The sequence below is a fragment of the Ambystoma mexicanum genome, chromosome 14 (genome assembly GCF_040938575.1).
Source record: "Ambystoma mexicanum isolate Mex_15411 chromosome 14, UKY_AmexF1_1, whole genome shotgun sequence".
In the NCBI taxonomy this organism is placed as follows: Eukaryota; Metazoa; Chordata; class Amphibia; order Caudata; family Ambystomatidae; genus Ambystoma; species Ambystoma mexicanum.
Genome location: NC_090940.1, coordinates 513,939,068 through 513,961,761, shown reverse-complemented (window position 1 = coordinate 513,961,761; position 22,694 = coordinate 513,939,068). Strand labels below are relative to the sequence as shown.

The 22,694-nt window shown below is 45.0% G+C and overlaps 1 protein-coding gene across 2 annotated transcripts in view; it reads right to left on the bottom strand.

The window, feature by feature from the left end:
- Positions 1-22,694, bottom strand: part of MOK (MOK protein kinase) — a 1,335,855-nt gene that overhangs the window by 248,319 nt on the left and 1,064,842 nt on the right. The gene's annotated exons all lie outside the window — the stretch shown is intronic.

The following is a 22,694-nucleotide window of genomic DNA, read 5'->3' as shown; positions in this document are numbered from 1 at the left end:
GGACTCCCAATCCATGCCGCCTGAATTCCCTGGGACACAGATGGAAGGGAAACCGAGGACAACATAATGAGCCCCCTACGTAGCGGTGAGGGACCCTTTGGTTACATATAACGGGATTACGTGACGGGTGACGCTGTGCCATCCAAATCCCTGGACCCATACTACAAAGACTAGCAAAGACTAAAGAATACATGGCACGCACGTCGGAGCAAAGATTTGAGCGCCTCACACCAACACCATAGGCAGCACATTAAAAACCCATGCGAGCATTGCATTCAGGATGATAAAAGGTCGGGAAACACCTGCGAAGGCGGAGCGCCCCCTACCAGCCTGATAAACAAACACGAGTTCCACGGTACCCTATCATAATATAGTCTGAAAACATCTGGGGTACTCATTTTGACGACAGAAAAACATTTCGGAACTGGAAGAGCCTGTGCTGTGCACAGTAAAAATCAACATAACATCTCTAAAACAGAACTCCTGGAGGGCACAATAATGGCCTCATACCTACACTGTCCTGAATTCCCAAGGGGGAAATGCACGTTGGGGGACAAGAGACACCTAGTACTGGCAGCAAACACCTGGTAAAAAAAACATGGATGAAGAAATGTATAAAGTCACTTCAGGGTTCAACACTGAGGCAAATGAAAATCACTAGTAAACACCAAACGCCACTGACTTCAAAGGAGTAGGAGTGCCAAATTACAACAAAACTGAGCCTTCGAGGACATCCACACAATTGGCCACTGATGAGAACCGTGCGCACATGACTAGAACGATGACAAAGATGCTGGTCCCTCTTTGACTCCTCTTGAACGAAACAATCTCAAACAGACAGTCCCCTGCTTACGTCGTGTCCAACTAACCACCAGGACCAAAGCTAGCGATTCGTGGTGCACTCGCTCTCCCTCTCAAAAGGGCTTCCAGACAGACATCTGCCTTTTTATGTAGTGGGTGGGCTACCTCTGTGACTAGAAGCGTGAACACAAGACAGCCGGGCCCGGGCGGCGGCACAGTCTCCTGGTGTCCTCCTGGCTCAGTGACTCCTGAGTCCTGGCTCTGGGTCCTTGGTCCTGGCAAGGGTCCAGGCCCAGCCAGGCCCCAGTAGGAGTGTGGACACCACCAGGCGACCGCGCCGCCGTTCCGGACCTTGGAATCTTCACACTGCTTAAGTTACATGGTCAGAGAGTGTCCACTTACCTGATTTTGAAGTCGGCTGCTGGTGGGGACTCTCTGTCTCCTGTCAGGGCCTGGAGGGGGCAGTGACAGACTGGCAGGCACTATTGTGAGTGAAAAAGCAGGGCCCAACCCCAGCAACTAGGCCACACGCAACAAAGCAGTTGAGCAGGCTCTCTCGAAGACCAACGCCACGCCTAGACACCTTCAGTTCACAGCAACTTGTGAAACGAAAGTGGCGCTGCACTGCCTCCTGTGGCAATAACAACACGTCACCGTGTCAGTCAACTGCCTCCTGTGGCAATAACAACACGTCACCATGTCAGTCGGAACAGCCAATGAAAACTGCACATTCTGGTTACTATACAGAATTTATCAAAATACTGCATAGTAACAACAGAATGGTAGTTTTCATTGGCTGTGTGCAACAGTTTGTTGTTGCATTGCTATTGCTGGTCCCCAGGGCTGTCACAAGGGTTGGTGAGGCCCGGGGCAAAACATTTGGTGAGGCCCCCTTACAATTATTTGCATGGGGCCAGCGGAGGCACTGCTGCAAACAGGAGATGCGAGAAATCTCCCCTTGAGTTTGTGTGGAGGACACAAATATGCTTTATTACTACAACTGCAAATCAACTACAGCAAAGTTAGATTTCTCTACTGAAGAGAGGTTTATGCCAGACTAACTTTTGTATCATATGCATAAATATATGTAGGATGGCATGACAGTGTGTGGTGCGTGAGGAGAACCCTGCCCCTGTGTGCGCATTAAAACACACATCATACACAGTGACAGATAGATGAGGTACAGTAGAGGCTGGTGAATTTCTGAACTGAAGAGGCTTAAATGTTAGCACCAATTATGCAGTATCGACAGAGCACAGTAAGGGAAAACAAACCAACCAAGGGGCGCTTGAGGCGGTTTCTCACTCCCACGAAAATGTTTAAAACATTGGGTTAAAATGATGCATTTTACAGCACTTTCTTTTCAAATTGGGTAGAAAGCCATACAGTTTGCAATTGATTTTGTATGGTAGCACATGGAACAACCTAATAGTTGCAAGTCACCATCCTTTGCCCCCAACATATGCCAGTATAAAAATATATTCATGCTGGTTGTTCCAATGTATGTGCATGCAGGCTGCACCAATATATGCCAGTATTACCATACAAGGACTCCCAGCCAGTTAAAATGCCATGAAGTATGAAGCATGTCCAGACTGGCTGTGCACCATAAGTGTTATTACTGGCTAGACTTGCCTACATTCAATGTGGTCCAGTTTAGCCCTATAGCAACACTTATATTTGCTTTGGTCATGTCTTAACTTCTGGGCTCAGCTTTTAGATGGCCCACGCCTCCAGTGATTAGCATAGCATTATGAAATTAAATAGCCACTGAATTGGGGTGGTACGACTAATGGCCAAAGGGAATACGAAACCGCTATTCAGCTTCCTAACAGGGCTCAGGGAATTGGGAGGGAAGTGGGAGCAGGACTGGATGAAGATGTGTCAGGGCAGGTGGGGGCCCATTTCATCTTGATGTTGGGGGGAGGGCACCCCTTGCTTTACTGTTTGGGAAAATAGGCCAAGGCACCTATGGAGTGCTTAAATCAATAATGAAATCAAAAGAATGCAGAAAGGTGGTTAAAAGCTGCAGGCTATCAGTATGTTTCTGTGTCATAAGACTGCCAATTTGGGGCAGCTGCTTGAGGGACTCTTTCAACTGTAAAAGCTGAAAGGCCCAGACACCATCCCTCAGTGGAGAGTCCAACAGCGCAATTATTTTATTGACCCCACTCACTAGCCGCTTTCAAAACTGTCATCTAGCCCCCAAAATGTTGAGGCTGGCTGCGCCCATGCCTGGCTGACGTACAGAGCCATGTCGGATGGAACAGGACACAGACGTTAAATGGTTCCTGGGCTTCGCTGTTAACAATGGTCTTTCAATTAATAAAACATTTCACGGTTAGCAACTGGATTCATATGCATACATGTTTAGGCAATTGAAATCATGATGTGGGGTTAGCACTTGCATGCAAGGGGAGTGATAAGAAGGCAAGTGGGGACATGTGACATAAAACAGCTCATTCTCACACCAGTCCATAAGTGTGACATTTCAGAAATGAAGGAGAGGGTTAACTGCTTTACATTGAAGCATCACCAGAATAGTCTCATTCGAATTCACAATTTAGTTAGATGCCACAACACAAGTAAGTTAGACTCTGCCCCACAGCCTCTGAAGTTAGCGCCTCTTCCAACATTTAGGTCTTAGCTCCTCCCCCTGAAATTGTATCCTAGGTGCAACCATGATGCCATGCCCCCACTCCTAAATTTAGTGGCCTGTTGGCTGATAAATGTAGGAGTTGGGGCTGGCACACACACTCACATACAACATTTTTACCTATGCATTAATCCACCAGTCACACAACTCCTTGCATGCACGCATACATAAAAGCAAACAGCATTGCCACAAACAAACACCAACATACAGGGTCGGACTGGAACAAAAAATCTACCCGAGCACCAAAAATAAGTGTCCCACATCTCCCAAGAGGTCCAGAGGTCCACAAGAAGACATGCTAACAAAGTACTGAGCATAAAGTTTGCGGAAAGCTTCATGACAACAGGTCACCACTTTCCAGTCCTGGGCTTCCTTTTTTGCAAATCACATGAATCAGCTACTTATGTCTAATTGAAGTTAGAAGACTACAGCGCCCAGAATACATTGTTATTTCAGGAAAGCCAGAGGACTGGGAAATGGTGTGCGTAGACTTTGGAGTCATTTTATCCCACCAAACTGATGGATGATGGCCACAGTCTGAACCCTACAAGTGCGTTCAAAATGGAAAGTTGATAAACTGAATACCCAATTTGATAGGTTATTATCATCCACTTTACTGGCTAAATATTATTTCCATAACTTAGGTCCATGTTACAACTGATTATCACAGGGCTCAGAAGTGAGAAGAATAAACAAACAAAAAGGCAAATCTGTCAAGCAATCCTTAGACGTGAAAATACATGGTTAAAAATGGAATCCATTTCTCTTTAACACTTCACATTACAGCAGCTGTCACACGCACTATTTGAAAATGCCGAAGGTTGTAGAGAGACTCGCGTTTTAACCCTTCATTGCAAGTTGCCTACAGTACCAATAATGCATACATGGGCTGCATCTCAGCTCTCATAGAGCAGCCGTTTGTAGAGCTTATACAATTTGAAATATTCTCTTGCGTGTATATAAACTCTTACACTGTTTAAGGTTTGCTTACCTTCAGTTTCCCAAGCTTTAGTCATTTTTATCTCCGAGGCTCCAGTGTCTGTCAGAAGCAGGGTTTGGAGAGCGGCAGGCCGTGCCTGTGACAGGAATCACATCACATGTGAGGGTCCGGGAACTTGATTAATGGCTTGTTGCCATGCAATCTGGGCTGGAGCAGGACTGTATCACTTCTTGAACTCTTAAATGGCACCATGTTTCTTGAAGAGCTAACACCATAGGTGCCACTCAGCAAGAAATTAACAAAGGTAAAACTTTAATGAAAGGCAGCTGGAGGAACATCGGCCCACACACATTAGGAGATAAAATCGTCCCATTTAAAGCCAAATTGATTTCGGGAAACGTCCATGGCCTGCAATGATTTATGATGGAAGAGTTGCGGAAGAAGAACAAACAAAACAATTTAAATTGCACTTGAGAGCTGGCCCCCTGATGTTCCGGGGCCCAAAAAAGACTGCCAGTGTTGCCCACTGGCACAAATTAAGCACTGACCATAACCATTGGTGGACTAGCAACAATGTGAAGCTTGGATTCGTTCATGTTATTAAACAACATATCCGACTTAATGCCAGCACTAACATGTACATTATGAGACACCACGTCACAAGACGAATCCACAATATTAGAATCCACAATGTTTGAATCAGCATCAATCAGTTGCTTTCCAGCTGTCGTTAACAAATAAGTCGGCACTGAATCAGCCAAACCTAAGGTATCAGCTGCGCTCATCCGAGATTTCACTGGTAGCGTACCCAGACATTTGGCATTTCTTAGAGTACTCGTCGCCATGATTTGAATGTGTGAGTGCTCAAAATTATGCAACAAGGGGTAAACGCACTCTTAACTAAAAGCACATCAAAGAAGTCCCCCAAATCAATCGAAGACAGGCTCTACAAATAATCTTACCCCACACCAGCGCACTCGCCGCACACCCGAACAGCCAAACAGCCAGGCACTTACGGGGCACTTCCGGGTGTGCGTGCGCGGTGCGCAAGGATGGGGAAGAAGTAAGCAGAGCCTGCAAGTATGGGCGGAGTCAATGAGTCAACTGGAAAAAAAACAAACAAAAAATGGAGTAAGAAATTCCAGTACACCACACTAGTCCAGTGAACAGTGCAGAACACAAACAAGAACACGAGCAGAACACAAGCAGTTTAGACAAGAGAAGCCCTAGCTGACTACTACTGCTTGGAAAAACAAAAGTCCTTGTGATACGGTGTTACGGCACTGAACGAAGCAAAACACCTTCTTCTTGCCGAAGGCTGCCTTTCCAATAGCGATTCACGAAGGGAGAAGCAGAGAGTTGCAGCCAAACAGCCAGGCACTTCCGGGGCACTTCCGGGTGCGCGCGCACGGTGCGCGAGGATGGGGAAGAAGTAGGCAGAGCCTGCAAGTATGGGCGGAGTCAATGAGTCAAGGGGCACTTCCGGGTGCGCGCGCGCGGTGCGCGAGGATGCGGAAGAAGTAGGCAGAGCCTGCAAGTATGGGCGGAGTCAATCAGTCAATCTGTAAAGAAGTGGTATCGCATCAGCTGGCGGCCGGTCTGGGAGCACACAAAAGGCCCACTGTGGTGAATATGACCCAGGGGAGTTCGCTGGAAAGTGCTCAAAGTCCTCTACCTTTTTGTTTTACCAAAAGGTAGAGCGGTAGGATACATGCATTGCAAGCATATACAAATATCTAGAGTAGTAGGGTAGTAACCTATATCTGCATATATAGGACAGGGCTAAAGGATAGGTGTAGGGTAAGAATGGGCAGGCAGACACTCCTGCTAATATACAAGGTTGGTAAGTCAGAGATGGGAGACGGAAAGAAGGCATGGCTAAACAAGATGTATTAAAGAAAAGAAAACCTCAACAAACCCTATAGCCATCATGATGGCTTTCCCTAACTTCAAAGAAAATAATAAACTGCTACTTGTCGGGATCTCTCACTAAAACTCCACCCTCTGTCCAAACCTACTGTATCCTATGTTCTATGCCTACTACTGAAACAATGATACAACATAAACTTCGCCTAAGTATGGTCTCTGCCACCCTACTTGATATGATATGATAGTTTATTTGCATAGCGCCTATACAGTATGTGTTTCAAAGCGCTTCAAGGCAAGGGAGGGAAGAAGGGAAAATACAATGACATTCTTACAGGCCATGAACAGTAAGGATGTGAAATTAACCAACATACTTGGCCTGACGACATTTCAGATAGTGCAAGAGCTAAGACATAGATAAGGGAGGGGGAGAGTGGGAAGGAAAAGGAAACAGACAGGCGAATACCGTACTAGGCCTGACGACATTTCTGGTACAGCCAGAGAAAAACATGAGGTGAGGGAGAGGGGTGCAGAAAGGTTGGGGAGGAACAAAACAAGCGACTATCATACTAGGCCTGACGACATTTCAGATAGCGCTGGAAGGGGGATGGTGAGGGAAAAACCAGTAAGGGGAGGGGGTAGGAGACAGTCGAGGTTGCTATCATACTAGGTCCAGGGACAATTCTGATAGAGTAAGTGCATAGAAGAAAATAAGGGGAGGAGATCGGAAAAAGGGAGAAGTGAAAGGAGGAGAGAACAGAGTTAGCAGTCAAAAGAGTGGAGAAGCAAGAGGGGAGAGTGAATACAATTGCAGAAATCAGTAGTAACACATAATGTTGCAAGCCAGGATCCAAGATGAAGATGGGAACAGCATGATTCAGGGCCACCATGAGTACTTGGCTTCTTGTGGCTGATTTCCGATCCCCTCCCACTTGTGTCTTTTGTTCTATTTCTCTCTCTCATGCTCTTCCTGCTGACAGAGTTCAACATTGGGTAAAGTCTTTCTCTCTTCCTAGATAAGGTTGTTCGGGCCCCTTCTCATCATTTCCAAAAATTCCTCTCCACATTGGAGCAGCTGATGGCCGAAACTGATTCCTTGGCGACAACCACAGTATTGGTGAGTTCTGCTTGCTGTGTCTTTCTATTCAGACTCTAGTTTACCCTTGTTTCATCTCGGCTTCTTCTAGGTTCCCCCCCCCCATTTTTTTGCCCGGCATGGACTATCTGGACTTCAGGCTGTCTAGACTCTGTGTGCCATTCACCTCCTTGTGAGGTACTCTGCGGGTCAGCCCCTAGTGGGCTTTTCAGCCTCTTAGGTCATTTGGTTATCGTCTTACTTTATCCCCCTCGTAGGGTAGTCTCTGTGACAGTCCCTCATGGGCTTTCTGGCCTCTCAGGCTGTCCGAGTCTCAGATTGCTTTCACTCCCTCATGGGGTATTCTCTAGGTCAGCCCGCTGTGTTTTCTTTTTGCTGCCTCACCCTCCTCCTCCCACTTCTTCTGTTCTGTCTTGTACCAGAACTCATGCGGCCGTACTGGTCCGGGATGCAGCTTCTTCAGGCGCTGCTGGACCACAACTACGACATCTACATGGCTGGGCCTTCTCCCTCAGTTCCTCATGTCTTCGACCGACTGGACTCTGGCATCGGGTTTGCTGGATGCTAACGGAAAGCTTCATCAGCAGCTCGGTTCTCTCTCAGTCGGTCGGCTTCGGGCTCTCTGCCTTCTGTCTGCACTTGCCAGTGTTCCGCAGGCCTCTAATTTCCTCCAATCACCACATCGACAACGTTGTCTTGCCTCCAGGCTCCTCTTTAAGAAGAGAGACATAACCTCCTATGTGCTGTAGCACAGGCCACTGTGTTTCACCCTCACACTGGCTCTCCCCGCTTTGGCATGGGTCTCAAGCCTTTTATGTTCCTTACTAGAATGAGGGAGGAGCCACCATTGGTTCTGTTGTTCAGGTAGGGACGTTAACAGAACCAGGTCAGAAACCAAGCCAGTCACCTTTAAAAGCCCCTGCACATTAGGGAACTGTCCGGTCCCCTAGGGGCTAAGCGTAGCAGGCACTCCTCCCTAGTCCCAAAGGGCTTTCCCCCCGCCCCCTCAAGGGAGAAGGGACGAATTCCCTGGATTTGTTACATAGGACTATATTCTCTTGTTTTTCCTTTAACTTCCAGGCACTGTGCAGGACTGCAGCCCACCAGAGCCCCACTTGTTCATGAGCAACAATCTAGTCCCAGACAGGGGTGGCATATGTGCAGGCATCTCCTCTGGGTGCCTGCTTTAGGAAAACTATGTTAGTCTGGGAATCTGATCTTGGAAGGTAGTGGGAAAGACCTGCAAGAGAAATCATCTGTTATCTCTGCAAGGGGATGGGGGTAAACAAATCATTGTTAGCCATTAGTTGGCAGGGGTTGGACTAGGATGGCCACTGCCCACTTCTTTGTACATCAGGTGTTTCTGGAAGAATGCGCCAACGCAGAGTTCTCTTTGTGCTCTGCCCTTGGGGACATGCAAATCTGTTAAAGAAATAAGCAACCCTGATAAAGATGATTATTACTATGCTTAAAATTACTATATTTCTGGTGCCTGACGTTCTTTGGGTGTAAGAGCAACTAGGGTTCCCACAGTGTTGCCCAAGCACAGGCCAAACAGAGGTCGCCCATGGCATTCAAGAATGAAATTACTAAATAAACCATGTAGACGACCTAAGGAAAATGAATTTAATGTATACTACTCTTCAAAACAGGTCTTATATAGTTTAAAATAGACATATTTTAAACAGTTTAACGTTGAAGGATATGTCTAACACATTTTATGAGGCAGTAACGTGAAACGTGGGACTTAAGATGATGCCTATGCCATCATGTGGAATCAAGTAGGAATTTCCCTACCCTCGAGTAGACAAACAACCTGAATGGAACTTAACCATCAATACAATAGCTGGTTGAAGTTCAAATGTTATCCTAAGAGTTTATTTTGCACAAGTCATCACTGTAGTATTCTAATAGTTCATACACTTTGGTTTGTTAAAAAATAAAAGACAGATGGGTCTGAGGTCATTGGCAATTCATTTTGAAAGATTTTGAGCAACAGAGAAATTGCATGGTCTATATTTCCCGAACACAGTAGGAGTTGAAATTTTAGTAATTAAGTATTAAGATCGTAAGTGATCGTAAGTGATTGTCTGATGTCACAAATGGCCTCAAAAGCACACAAAGTCTTGAAGACAATTCAAGGGTTTTTACTGAAGGATTTGAGAAGGGTCTAACTAAGAGACATCCCTCTCTCGTCTACCCTGGGCCCTTAACTCTCAAGACCAGGCAATCCTCAATCCCAGGATGATCACTAAAAAACAGTAACCCCTACTGTCTGATCGCTGACTGGCTGGTCTTGATGGGCCAAAGGCCTGTTCTATTCATCTCCCTCTGGGAACAATCTGGTTGCATCCTAACCTAGGTCCCTCAAAACATTTGGTAGAGGAAAACAAGCCTTCCAAGTACACAGGTCTCACTTAGTCGCCTCCTAGCATGCCATTGTACTTCTCACCCAGGTCTATCCTTTCACTCCCTATTACTTTACTCCCTTTCTTCCTCCCACTCGCCCTCTCTCGTTCTTCCCTTCCATCCCCTCTATGGTGTTCTTCCTACCCCCACTCTCCTCTGTGCACTACTATAGCTCTCCTCTCCACTCTATTACTCTATTCTCTCCATTACTGCAACTCTCCCCTTTGCACTGCCATTACTCTCCCCTCTCAACTACCACTACACAACACCCTCACCGACTCCTTCAGCCATGCTCCATTTACTTGCATCCCCCTTCCCAGTCCCTCTCATTCACCCTAAGTATCACTCTATTAGCCTCACTCAAACACCTTGCATGCACACTTACACACAATTGCTACTTTCTACCACCAACTAATACCTCCCGTAGCACACTCCTTCAGCAAACCTTCTCCATGCTGTTCTGCACTGTCCTTCCTCCGCTTAGTCTTTTAGTCCTCATTTTCCTCCCTTGATCTCAACACATATCATCCTGTTTCCTGAACGCCATTTTATTCTACCCCTCTGTTCTCCAATTGTTCTCTGCCTCAGCTGGTTCTTTGGGCCAACCGCTGACTATTTTCCATAGAGGAGGCGTTACAGGTAAGCAAAGACAAAGGGAGGTTTAAGTCATGACCCCTTTCAGTATGGGGGGTCCACATGCATTTGGGAATAGCGCCCGCTGAAACTACATTCAGTGTCCCAGTTCCTTTTGGAGATGGCTGAAGCATCTGGTTGCTGGTTTGACACTGGGACCGTTCCGTAGCCATGTTGCAGCTAACTGTCTCTGTACGTATTGTGTAGACCGCTAGGATTGTCAGCTTGTTGTGGAGGCCTCTTTGCGGTCTCGCTGAAGATAAGATTAATTCTCATGCACATGTCTGTGTCACCTAGTGTGTTTGGACCGCTGGTAAACTTAGCGATTTGCTCCGCAGACCAGAAGTTCCTAACTGGCACTCTGTGTGGGGCTACTTGATTTCTTCTCCACCGACGGGCCTTCGGGGAACTGTAGTCTTAAGGGAAAAACGGTAAGAGACTGGCCAACATTGTGCAGAACACGTATGAGGCAAGAAAAGACAGTACTCGTTTCATGCAGGTCCTCATCCCCTCTTGACAGGGTGAGGTCGTGGACCACATCACACTGTGAACATTGGTTCACTGTACATTAAATTAAGACAATTAAAGGTAGATATATTGGCAGTTTATAGCAGTCCATCTTAATAAGAGTCAGGCAGTAGAGCTGGGTAGATGGCTGGTGTTTGCAGTTAAACAACAATGTCAGATAGATTTTGGAATATGACTGCAAAAACCGACAAGCACTGGCAAAACTAACTGTTTAGCTCTTGTAGAGGTATTTGAAAGGCAATTTAGTTATAGGTCCATGCCCTGGCACCATTTGTCAGCCGTTGTCATTTTATCGGTAGGTACAATCATCAATGTTGAGTAATTGAAAAGATATGCAAATATATAAGAATCATATGGAACATAAGATGACAGTTACTGCTATTGTATAGCCATTACTGGACAACTATGCTCCAATACAAACACCATTCAGAGGTTTTGACATATAATAATGTAGAATAATTTGATATTTATATAGCGCTTTGATCCAAAGCACTTTACATAGCACATATTTACATACATTATTATGCATAAAAAGTACAGTGCCTACAAATGACTACCCAATGCTTATACAGAAGCCAAAACTGTTGGCTTTGCCAATGCTTGCTACGGTGACATTTTAGGTTATAAGGAAACTGTAATTTTAAACAAAGGAAATTAGTTTCTTCTGGAAGAGGTGGTGGCTTTCCTTAGATCAAAGGGTGGTCAGATAGTCACTTCAAAGGGGTGCTCTGTTCAGTCCAAGGTTTTGTACCAAACACCTGCTCCCTTAAATCACAAACTGTGTGTGAGTTACTGTTCTGGTAGCTCAAAAGAGTTTGGCGTGGCAGTATTACTTTGCCTTTTGCTGAAAGGTAGCCTACATCAGAGTCCTAGCAGTCTCTGTGGATGAAGCTCATGCCATTATCACAGAAAAAGTCAGTTAAGAGATATTGGCTTTGAGGTAATGCAATCTTCATTCTTCATATGTAATGAGTGCTCTGTTCCTCCATTCTCATGACATATGATAGAGAACGTTTACCACTTTAGAAGAATTCTCCTGCAGGGACACAGGTCCCATTCAGCTCTTCTGTTGAAGGCAGGTGGCAAAAGGAAAGAAAGTCGGAACTTGGGCAGCCAGATGTTCCGTTCTTGAGCTGGGTTGACTCCCAATTGCTTCCAAAGACTACTTGAACAAGGGGAAACTAATGGTTGCATATAATGGGCTAGTGAGTAATGTCAGTTTGGCATGAACATCTGTGCTTCTACGGCAAGCAAGCAGTTTGAATGTTCAATGCTTATTTGTATTCACATAAAATCTGAATAAAAAGATTGAAACAAAATCAGTTTTCAGATTCGGATGCCGATTTGCACAAATTATCCCTACTAGATTGCACAGCTGAATGTTTATACTTACCTATTATTTGATTAGCTCAGATGGAAGTCACTGTCCTTCATGCATCTATATACATTCATTGATTAGGACTCAAACTAATCTGATTAACTTCCTTAAACTTTCAGAATTAGACCAGAACGGCCCATATTTCACGTGAACCAATAGGCATTTCAAAGTTGGATTCACCAAACAAGCTTTTCGTATAGAATAATATGCAGTTTTTGTTGTATTTAACATACGTTTTGCCTCTTGATCACTGAATTATGCTTTTTTTAAGTATCTCCTGCTTAGTTTGTATTACCCACAGAGCCAGTTCGAGAAACAGAAAATAGTAGGCAGCCGACTAGGGTGGTATGAGCATTGGATCACAGAATAGGCCCTGGAACTGCCCTTCATGCAACAAACAAGGCTTCATTGTAGGAGGTAAGAAGAGAAAAACTGTCAGTACATATACTGCAGCAAAAAACCTATCAAGAGCCCTGCTGTCCCTTCCCATATTTGTACCGCTGTCACCAGTTACAACGTAACTGTGGCCACATCATCTGAGGAAGACCGCGGTTCTCTGGGAACGAAGGACAGCCACCCGACACATGATGCAAACCTTAGATGTGGATAAATGGAGGATTCCTCAGAACCTCACCAGTGTTCCCAAGTCAGGTCAGCAGTTCCCTACTAGGGATAGCATCAGAGAATGCACGTTGCAGGAAGTCCACAGCATGGGATAAAGGCAACATGGATTCTAAAGCAAAAGAGATGGGTGAGCCAGGGATCAGGTGGTCACGGTAGATGCACGATTGCAAACTGCAGTCTTCAATTAAATGAATAAGGCCAGAGACAGAAGTGCCCGCTTTCCATGAACTTCCCAAGGCATATCGCTAGATCAAGCAGGAGCCATGGCACTCCTGCCTGACCCTTAGTGGTGGGAAGCAAACTAAACCATGAGACAACTCCATTCAACTTGAGTTAAGTACAGGGGCAGGGGTTACACACAAGAGGAGGGGGTGGGCACAAGTTGCTTGGGCCAATCTGCACAAGTGAAACCATAAAAGGGACATGTCAGCCAATCAGAGCCTGTATTGCCCCAATCCTCCTATTACCAAAAGCATAAAAGGCAGCCACTTTGAACTGTCATTGTGGTGGTGGATGGTGTTCCCGGGAGATGGTGTTACTGAGAGAGAGAGAGAGAGAGAGAGAGAGAGAGAGAGGAGAGCTGGAGAGAGGCTAGAGAAGGAGGGAAGGGCAAGGTAGAGAGAAAGTGAGAGGGTGGAAAAGGGTGAGCACAAGTAGGAGCAGGAGGTTGTGGAAAGGCAAGAACAAGATGAGGAGGGAAAGAGTGACTTGTTGTTGAGCTACAAATGAACTTGACTTCACAAAAAGACTAATTTCTTCATTAAATATGTTGTAAGAAATCTTCTGATAACTCACACTAAACTAAACTTCTGCAATACTGTCTACAAGGGCCTCACAAAATACTTTATTCTCCAACTACAATTCCTTCAGAATAAGGCAGAGAAACTGATAATTTTCCCAAAATCAAGGGACCCCATCACGCTGTCTTTGAAAACATTGAAATACTTCTGGGATGAGCAGTGGATCATCCTCAAGACTCTGCACTAATCACAAGAGCCTGTTGAAGAAAGGCCCTAACAACCTCTCATCCAACATAAAGAGACATGTTCCCTTCAGGAGCATGATATCTGTGTCTTTGAATCTTCTTAGCGTGCTAAAGGTCAGAACAAAAATCTACATCTTGCTGTTCTGGGCACTTAACATTAGAGCAATCTTCCATCTGACCTCAGAAATGAAACCTCCTTCAAAACGTTCCGCCACAAATTCACAACCTGGCTGATACCTTGAGCATATTGGGATTCTTTCTTTCCTCCTAAGCTCCTCTGGCTGCGCCCTTCTTACCTTCCATGTACCCACTTTTATTCCTGGTTTGGTATATACCTCTTACACCACTGTTACACTATTTACTTCCCATCTGCACTGCTGCGAATCATTGGCCCGTCCCTGCTCCACCATCACTCGCTCTGTTTCTTACACGACTTGTTCTCCTCTCCTTACACCATGTGTTGTGTTTTTTCTACCCATCCAGAAGAACAAGTTACTTACCAACTGTAACATTCTTTCGACTGGATGTTCCTCCCACGCATTCCTCATCTTGTGATAATTTGTTTCGCCAGCTTCGCTGCTTCGGACAATAAATTCGGCAGAGGGCGCTGTGCTCGAGGTTGTGGCGTCAAATGTCCCTCGACGGGCTCCGTACCGTGTCGACGTCACTGATGGTATAAGTAGCTCGAGCCGCGCCCGTTGGCTTCAGTTCTGTTATTTCGAGGAAATACTCATGGAACATCCAGGCGTATGCTGTGACTGATAGATCCATCGCGAGAGGAAATTGTAAGAGAACATAAACTGTACTGCGGGGTAGGTTGGGAGGGTCGATGAGGAATACGTGGGAGGAACATCCAGTCGAAAGAACGTTACAGTTGGTAAGTAACTTGTTCTTCGAATGGATTGTGTCCTCCCACGTATTCCTCATCTTGTGATAGACTCCCATAGCAGTGACCAATTTGGAGGTGGGAGTGCTAGTTCTTGTTTTCATGTACAGAGTGAAGTACCGCTCTGGCAAATAGCCCCTTATTGGAGGTGGAGGCATCTAAGCAGCAATGCTTGATAAAAGTATGCATTGATGCCCATGTTGCAACCGAGCAAATATCTTTTGCAGGGACTCCCCTCTTCAAAGCCGTAGAAGTAGCCATTCCCCTTGTGGAGTGAGCACGTAGCCCATCCGGAGGGTCTTTTCCTGCTAATCTGTAACATTCCAGTATAGCTAGAATAATCCAGCGGGATATGGTTTGTTTTGTCACCGCTAAACCCAATTCACGACCTGTGTAGCCCACAAAGAGTTGGTCGTCTTGACATAATTCTGTCATTCTTGCTATGTAAAAGCTGAGGGCCCTCTTGGGGTCCAGCCTAAGTAATCTCTCCTCTTCTTTTCCCAAATGAGGAGGAGGATAGAATGTTGGTAAAACAATTTTCTGCGACAAATGGAAGTCGGAAACTACTTTCGGTAAGAAAGATGGTTTAACTTTCAGAACTACTTTGTCTTTGTAGTTCACTAACCCTGCGGGCTGAAGTTAATGCCACAAGAAGGACAGGTTTTAGTGTTAAAAGCCTCAATGGATAGGAATGCAGAGGCTCAAATGGTATGCATGTTAGGAATTTAAGAACTAAATTTAAATCCCAAATTGGAACATGAAATGGTATTGGTGGATATACATTTGTAAGTCCTTTTAGGAACTATATTATTAATGGTATTTTAAAGTAAGAAACCTCTTCCGAGGAGCGCTTAAAAATAGACAGCGCAGCAAGATATCCTTTGATTGTTCCGATCTGGAGCCCCAGATTGGCTAGATGTAATAGGAAGGAAAGTACCATTGGTGTGCTACATTGAAAAGGGTCCACATCCCTATCTTTGCACCAGTTACTGAACTTATTCCAACGACACCGGTACAAGGATTTTGTTGCTGGCCTTCTGGCCGAAAGCAACATCTCTAGTACGTCATCCGGAAGATCCCAATGCTTGTATCTCAACCTCTCAGAAACCATGCATGAAGGTTGAGTGTGTTGACCTCTGGATGGAGAACCCGACCTTCCTCTTGCGAGAGAAATTCCTCTCTTTGTGGAAGACGTACTGGAGGGCAGATGGACTTGTCTAGAAGGTCCAGGTACCACGTTCTCCTGGCCCACTCTGGGGCAATTAGGATCATGGCTTTCCTGAACTTTCTCAACCTCCTGATTACTTGAGGAATCACAGGGACTCGAGGAAACGCGAAGAGCAGGGGAAATATTCTCCGAGAATTGGGACCACTGAGTTCTGAGGGCTCATTGGAGGGATCTCATTCTCATTCTGGCCTCTGGCACCAGAAAAATGCAGGATGCCATGAGTCCTAGCAACCTCAGGAAATCGAAGGCCGGCAGATGCTGGGCTTTCTGTAATTTTATTACCATCTGCTGATGTGGAGAGCTCTCACCTCGGGCGGTGAGGCTTTGCCCGAGGAACTGTCCAAGACTGCTCCGATAAACTGGAGTTGTTGGGATGGTATCATGTGGACTTCTTGAAATTGAGGGAGAAGCCCAGGTTGTGGAGGAAGTGGCAGGTGGTCGACAGGTGTTCCTGAGCCTGTTCTGGAGAGCGTGCTCTGATTAGCCAGTGGTCCAATTAGGAGTAGACGTGAATCCCCCCTCTCCTGAGACACGCTGCCACTACCGCCATCAGTTTGGTGAAAACCCTTGGAGCGGAGGTCAGCCCAAATGGCAGAACTCGAAACTGATAGTGAGAACCGCCAACTGCGAACCTCAGGTATTTTCTGTTCTTGGGATGGATTGGCGCATGAAAATAAGCATCCTGAAGGTCCAATGATACCAACCATTATTGGAGCTGGAGAGCCTGAAGGATCTGAGAACGGGTTTCCATTTTGAACTTGTCCTTCCTGAGGAACTTGTTCAATTTTCTTAAGTCCAAGATGGGTCTCAATCCTCCGTCCTTCTTTGGGATGAGAAAATAAGGGGAGTACAAACCTTTGTTCCTACCCGCTACAGGTACATGTTCTATTGCACCTTTATCTAGCAGGGTTAAAATTTCCTGTAAAAGGAGCGGGTCTGGAGTTTTGGTAGAGCTGGCTCCCGGTGGATGATCGTGAGGTCTTTTAAGGGAAGGCAGTAACCTTGAGCTACTGTTTCCAGTGCCCAAGCATCTGAAGTAATGCCCAGCCATTCTTTCAGATGCTGAGAGATTCTGTCTCCCACTGGTGTTTTGTATGATAAGACCTCAGAGAGATTTGGAGGCGGCTGCAGGAGCGGCTGAGGGTTTAGGTGCCGTTCCTGAAGATGGCTTTGTAGTCTTTGCTCGTCCACCACGAGTGACATTCCTCTTGCCCCTTTGAAAAGCCTGTCCTCTTCCTCTACCAACAGAGGAGTAGTATCGAAAAGGACGACCCCTCCAGGAAAATGAGCAGAATAGGGTTTCTGAGGCTGTCTCATGGAGGCACTAAGAGATTTAGCTGCCGCTTTCGAGGTCTGTAGTTTTTCTAGGCTCTCATCAGCCTTACTACCAAACAGCCTCGAGCCATCAAAGGGCATGTTGAGAAGTCTGGTCTGCACATCTGGTGCAAACCCCGACTTTCTCAGCCATGCAACTCTCCGTAGCACTGTGCTTGATGCCATGCATCTGCTAATACTATCAGCAGTATCCAGTCCAGTCTGGAGGCATTCCCCCATTGCCTCCTTTCCGTCATTGACTATGTTCAGGAAGCCTTCCCCTTTCCTCGCCTTCCGGAATATGTTCATCCGCCGCCGAAATGCATTCCCACAGGGTATGTGTGAACCTGGCCAGGGTACAGGTGACGTTGGTCGATTTCAAGGCCATGCTACCCAAAGTAAAAACTTTACAAGCCCAGGCATTAACCTTTTTGTCCTCCCTGTCCGGAGGTATGGTTAGGTATGCTGTCTGCCTGGAAGTAGTAGCGGCCTGAATAACCAGACTTTCTGGTGTAGGGTCTCTACACAGGTATTCTGGATCAGAAGTAGAAGTTCTGTACTTCTTTGGGAGATTACTGTCTAGTGCAGCAATGCTATCAGGTTTTTCCCAGTTCTTTTCAACTGTCCTTTGGAGCGCCCTATGGAAAGGGAGAACTGGGTTTTTCCGGGGTCCCCGGACTATAATGTCCGTCATGTTGTCTTGTTCAAACGTAGGGGAGGCTCTTCCCCAACCCATATATTCAATCACCCTACTCATCAAATTCCTATACCCTGAGGCTGCATGTTCTGCAGGATCAGGTGCAGCAAACTCCAATTTGGGTGATGTGTCCACACCACTAGCAGAATGCAGAGTTTCAGATAGGTCTCTCATTTTTGTCTCAGGATTTATCAGTTCCTCTGGAACTTGTCTAGTGCCATATTTTACTCCAAAAGGAGTGACCTCCTCATCATCTCAGCCAGATTCTTCAAAAATTGAAGACATGGACCTAAAGAAGTCCGATTTTGGTAAAGGTGTAAACCTTCTCTTTTGCTCCTGATATTTTGTCGAAGGAATCAGTGTTTTCTTCGAGGGGGTCGAAGGAACCTTCGACGCACTCGACGAAGCCTTCGACAAAGGCGTCGAGGATAATATAGGCTTCATCGTCAGAGCTGTCGGTGCCGGTGGAGTCGACGAAGTTGCGCTCGACTTCGACAACTTTTCCCAGGGGAGAATCCAGACTGAGCTAGAGGGCCTGCTGAGTACCTGAGGACAGAGGCGGATAGGTACTAATCAAAATACTAGGAAGGTTGTTGGTCAAGTCACAAGTCAGTAAGTCAGGATGGGGAAGGGGTTCACACTAAAGCGGCAGTGAGCAGGTGATCACCCAACCCTGAGACGATGGATTTGGGAGAAAATCTTATCCAGACCAACCCAGATGTTGGCAGAAGAGATAACAAATTGGTCCCATTTGAGGACAGCCAACCAAAAGAGAATTCATAGACAGAACTTGGAGTCAGGGCACTAGGTCCATCAAGAATATAGAACACAATGTTTCTGTTTCAACTATCCTGGAACCTGTTTGCTCACAGAAAACTGCAATCTTTTACACTACAGGCACCTCTCAGTCCCACTGGAGTTCTCCAGACACATCTTCAAAATTCGAATTGTTTGGTGGTATTGCAGCCTGCAGGCCTTTTGTAAGACATAACCTGGGAAAAGAAAGTGTGGGCAGCAGAGAGTCTTTATAATTTAGCAAGTTGCTACCCTGTTGCTCAAGTGCTTTCTATTTCACTACTCCTAGAGTTGTGCAACTTCCTTCAGCATTTAAACAAACCTGTGTTGAGAACTCAAAATTCCAATCTCTTGTTGTGCCTTTGCAATCTCTTAGCAACAGACAATTGACTTTTTTTCCGTTGTGTGTCTTTCTTCATCTTTTTTTTGCTAGACAATATCCCTATGCCTTATGTGATCAATCCCACTTCCTTGTATCTTCTCCATGTAATGGGTATGACACACATTTGCAGTTAGTCACCCCTATGTTTTGTGAGCAATGTGCATACTGGAGTTTGTGTGTTGTTTACCAGAGAGAATTGTTAACCTTCGCATCACCGCACTAAAACAACTCTACCAAATTCATGACATTATGAAAACACCAAGTGTACACACTGCATATAGTCACAAGGATGTGTTCAAATATATTTTACCACTATAAATCTTGATAAAATAGCATGTTACTTTCTCCTGCTCAATTCAATTGAACTCTCACCCCCATGTTCAGACTCCTGTATCTTAATTTTCTCTTTTTAGATGCCCCACCTCATTTACTATCAAGTTACCTTTGTTCCTGCAACCAATCTTAATTATTATGCATTTGTATTGATTCATAAAATAACCTTTACAAAGTATCAACAATTCATACCAAATTTACCACACTTATAAGACTCAATACTTGTAAAAACCCTATCACACAATACATTATTACAAAAGGCAAACATGTTTTTAAATACTTTAAAAATATTTCAAAATACATATATAAACACATATCTTAAAATTTAGTATACATTTTTAAGAATACTGACGCAATAATTAGTAAAGTAATACTGCACTTTTGTCTCTTGGTGGCTTTATATCTCCAGATAGTCAGACACGCTCTCCAAATTCGATAAAGTGCTATATGGCCTGAGTCCGAATCTGAGTTTAAACAGTAACTCCAGACTCTGTCAGTCTTAATCGCATCGTACCTTACCACAAACTGGCCCAACACTGTCATGTAAGTGGGTCCTAGTTTAGGGCACATCATCAATACATGCCTTGGAGATTCAATATTGATAGAATTTTTCAAATTCTACATATTCTCAGTTCCTTGGGTATCTCAATATGAGCACCCTGTAAGGCAAGTACAGGTAGTTGGTTGGTCCGTAGACGTAGCACAAAGCTACGTACTGCCAAACTAGGGGACTTCATAAGATACTGCTGTGTATTAAGGTAACAATGAGTAATATTAACTAGATATTTGTAGTTTTGCAATGTCTGCAAATGGGTATAGTTATTTATCCAGCCCTAAATCGGTGCCTCGTCTAAAATCAGGTTATCACTCAATGTTAGTAAACCACTCTTCATTTAGTTTGTCAAAAGTACGAGTGCCAGTCCTACAGTATGGAGCAGTGTAAATGATCTGCCCCATAGCTTTCAACAGCAGACATTTAGGTGCAGCGCTAGATTTTATATAGAGCAGACCTCAGTGAATCAAAACTTGACTTTTCAAGGAAGCCAATCCCAGTTCAAGACGGAGGTAAGCCACCGACGTGGCAGATAACAAGTTCAAAGGTTTCCTCCAAAAGTGGCCTTCGCTGATATTTAACCATGTCAGATCACTCATGGCAAGGGCCTCAAGGCCATACAATATAGCCGGTGTGAAGCTTTGTTTATAGAGCTTGATAATCCCTTCTACTGAAAAGCCAGCCATCTGTCTTAAAAATGTGTTAATTACATAATTTAGCTGTCAGGCTTTTCTTTTCTTTCCCTTCAATAATGGCACTATAACCCCCACTGGCCATCCGTTCGAGTCCTAAATATGGGTAGCTGTTAACATATTAAATGCTATAGGAATCTACCCCAAACCTCACCCTATTTATCATATGTCCAGACACCACCATCATTTTTGTCTTCCTCGTATTAATGGATAAATCATTCAATTTTGCATACTCAATGAGGTCCTTAAATTTATTCTTGACCCCAGTCATAGTCCGATCGAGCAAGACAAGGTCATCTGCATATAGTAGACTAGGAATGTGGCCGGAGCCTAGTTTACTTGGACATCCATCTACGGCCAACAGTAATCGAGATAAGTTGGCCAGGTACAGATTAAATAACAGGGGTGCCAGCACACATCCATGCCTGACCACCCTGTTTATCTCTACCGAGGCCGACAATGAGCCAGAGCTATGCAATCGTGCCTGTACACTAGTGCCAGCATGAAGATGAATTACTATGGCCAATAGGCATTCAGGGAAGCCCATATCTTGCAGCTTCTGCCATAAGAGGGTACGGTTAACAGAGTCGAATTTCTGCACTACAATCTACATCGATCAAGTAAAGTACAGGATTCCCTCTTGTTGCAGCCTCACCAATCAGCATATCCAACATCCTAATGTAATGCAGTTGGCGATCCAGGGCGAAATCCAGTATGCGTGAAGTGAAATATGTTATTATCATCCGCCCATTTCTGTAGAGCGTTCAAAACAAAGGTGGAGAACACTTTCTTCGGGACATCTAATAGAGAAAGTAATCTTTAATTCTCTGGGTGTTCTCTATCACCCTTTTTATATATGGGCAGCAAGATAGCCTGTTTCCATATATGTGATGTCTTTCTCTCTATACAGACTTTATCAAATAAAATGTTCAGCATCATGGACCATGCCCGTGGGTCAGCTTTTAGTACAGCATTCGACAATCCATTAGGGCCAGGTGCTTGTGAACGCTTGAATCGTACTATACCAGTGTAGATATCATTTAAGCTTGTGTACAAAGACCAGGAAACCTCATGATTAGCCTTGTCTGTGATCGCAACAGGGTTTGAATGCTTCCCATCGTGAATAGTTGAGTATCGTTGATTAGCCAAGCCTGTATCAAATGTGAGGGCTTTGAGACACTCGCCTATATCACTCACGCTGCATTCCTCAGCTAAATTCAATATGATCCTAAGTCGATGGTTAATAGATTGTCTAACCTTTTTTAGGTTATCAGATGATCAATATATCCTATTACCTCATGATTTACATCTGTGCCTCGCCCACCACGTGGACCGCTCGCATGACCTGAGTACTCAGCTAAGTATAAGGATAGAGTGATCACTAAACTCCGTACTTCGAGATTCAAGGGTCATAACCTTCTCAGAGCAAGTGTTACTCCCAAAGAAATAGTCCAGGGTAGATTTATTTTCCCATAAATCAGCTACTATGCCGCCCTGGCCTATCCCCTGGTGGTCTCCAGTTATACATCAGCAGTTCCCAATCCTTCAGAAAGGCAACCCATTTCTTCCCCGTGTTATTCCCCCGCTGCTTAATCATAGTACTAGCCGGTTTGACATGTTTATAAGGGCACAGATCATGATCTCTACATCCTGCGTTTAGATCCCCACCTACCATGATAAATTCATGATCAACAGATATCAGCCAGGTGGTACAGATAGAGTCGATAATTTCATAGATATCTTCCATGTCAGTAGTATCTGGCGGAACATAAATATTAACCAAAAGCAATGTTATGGGTTCATCTCCACCACAAAGTTCCACCTCAATATCCAAACTTTTGTTAGGGCTAATAATCAATTTTAAGTCTTTCAGCGGAACATTTTGCTTTATCCCCACA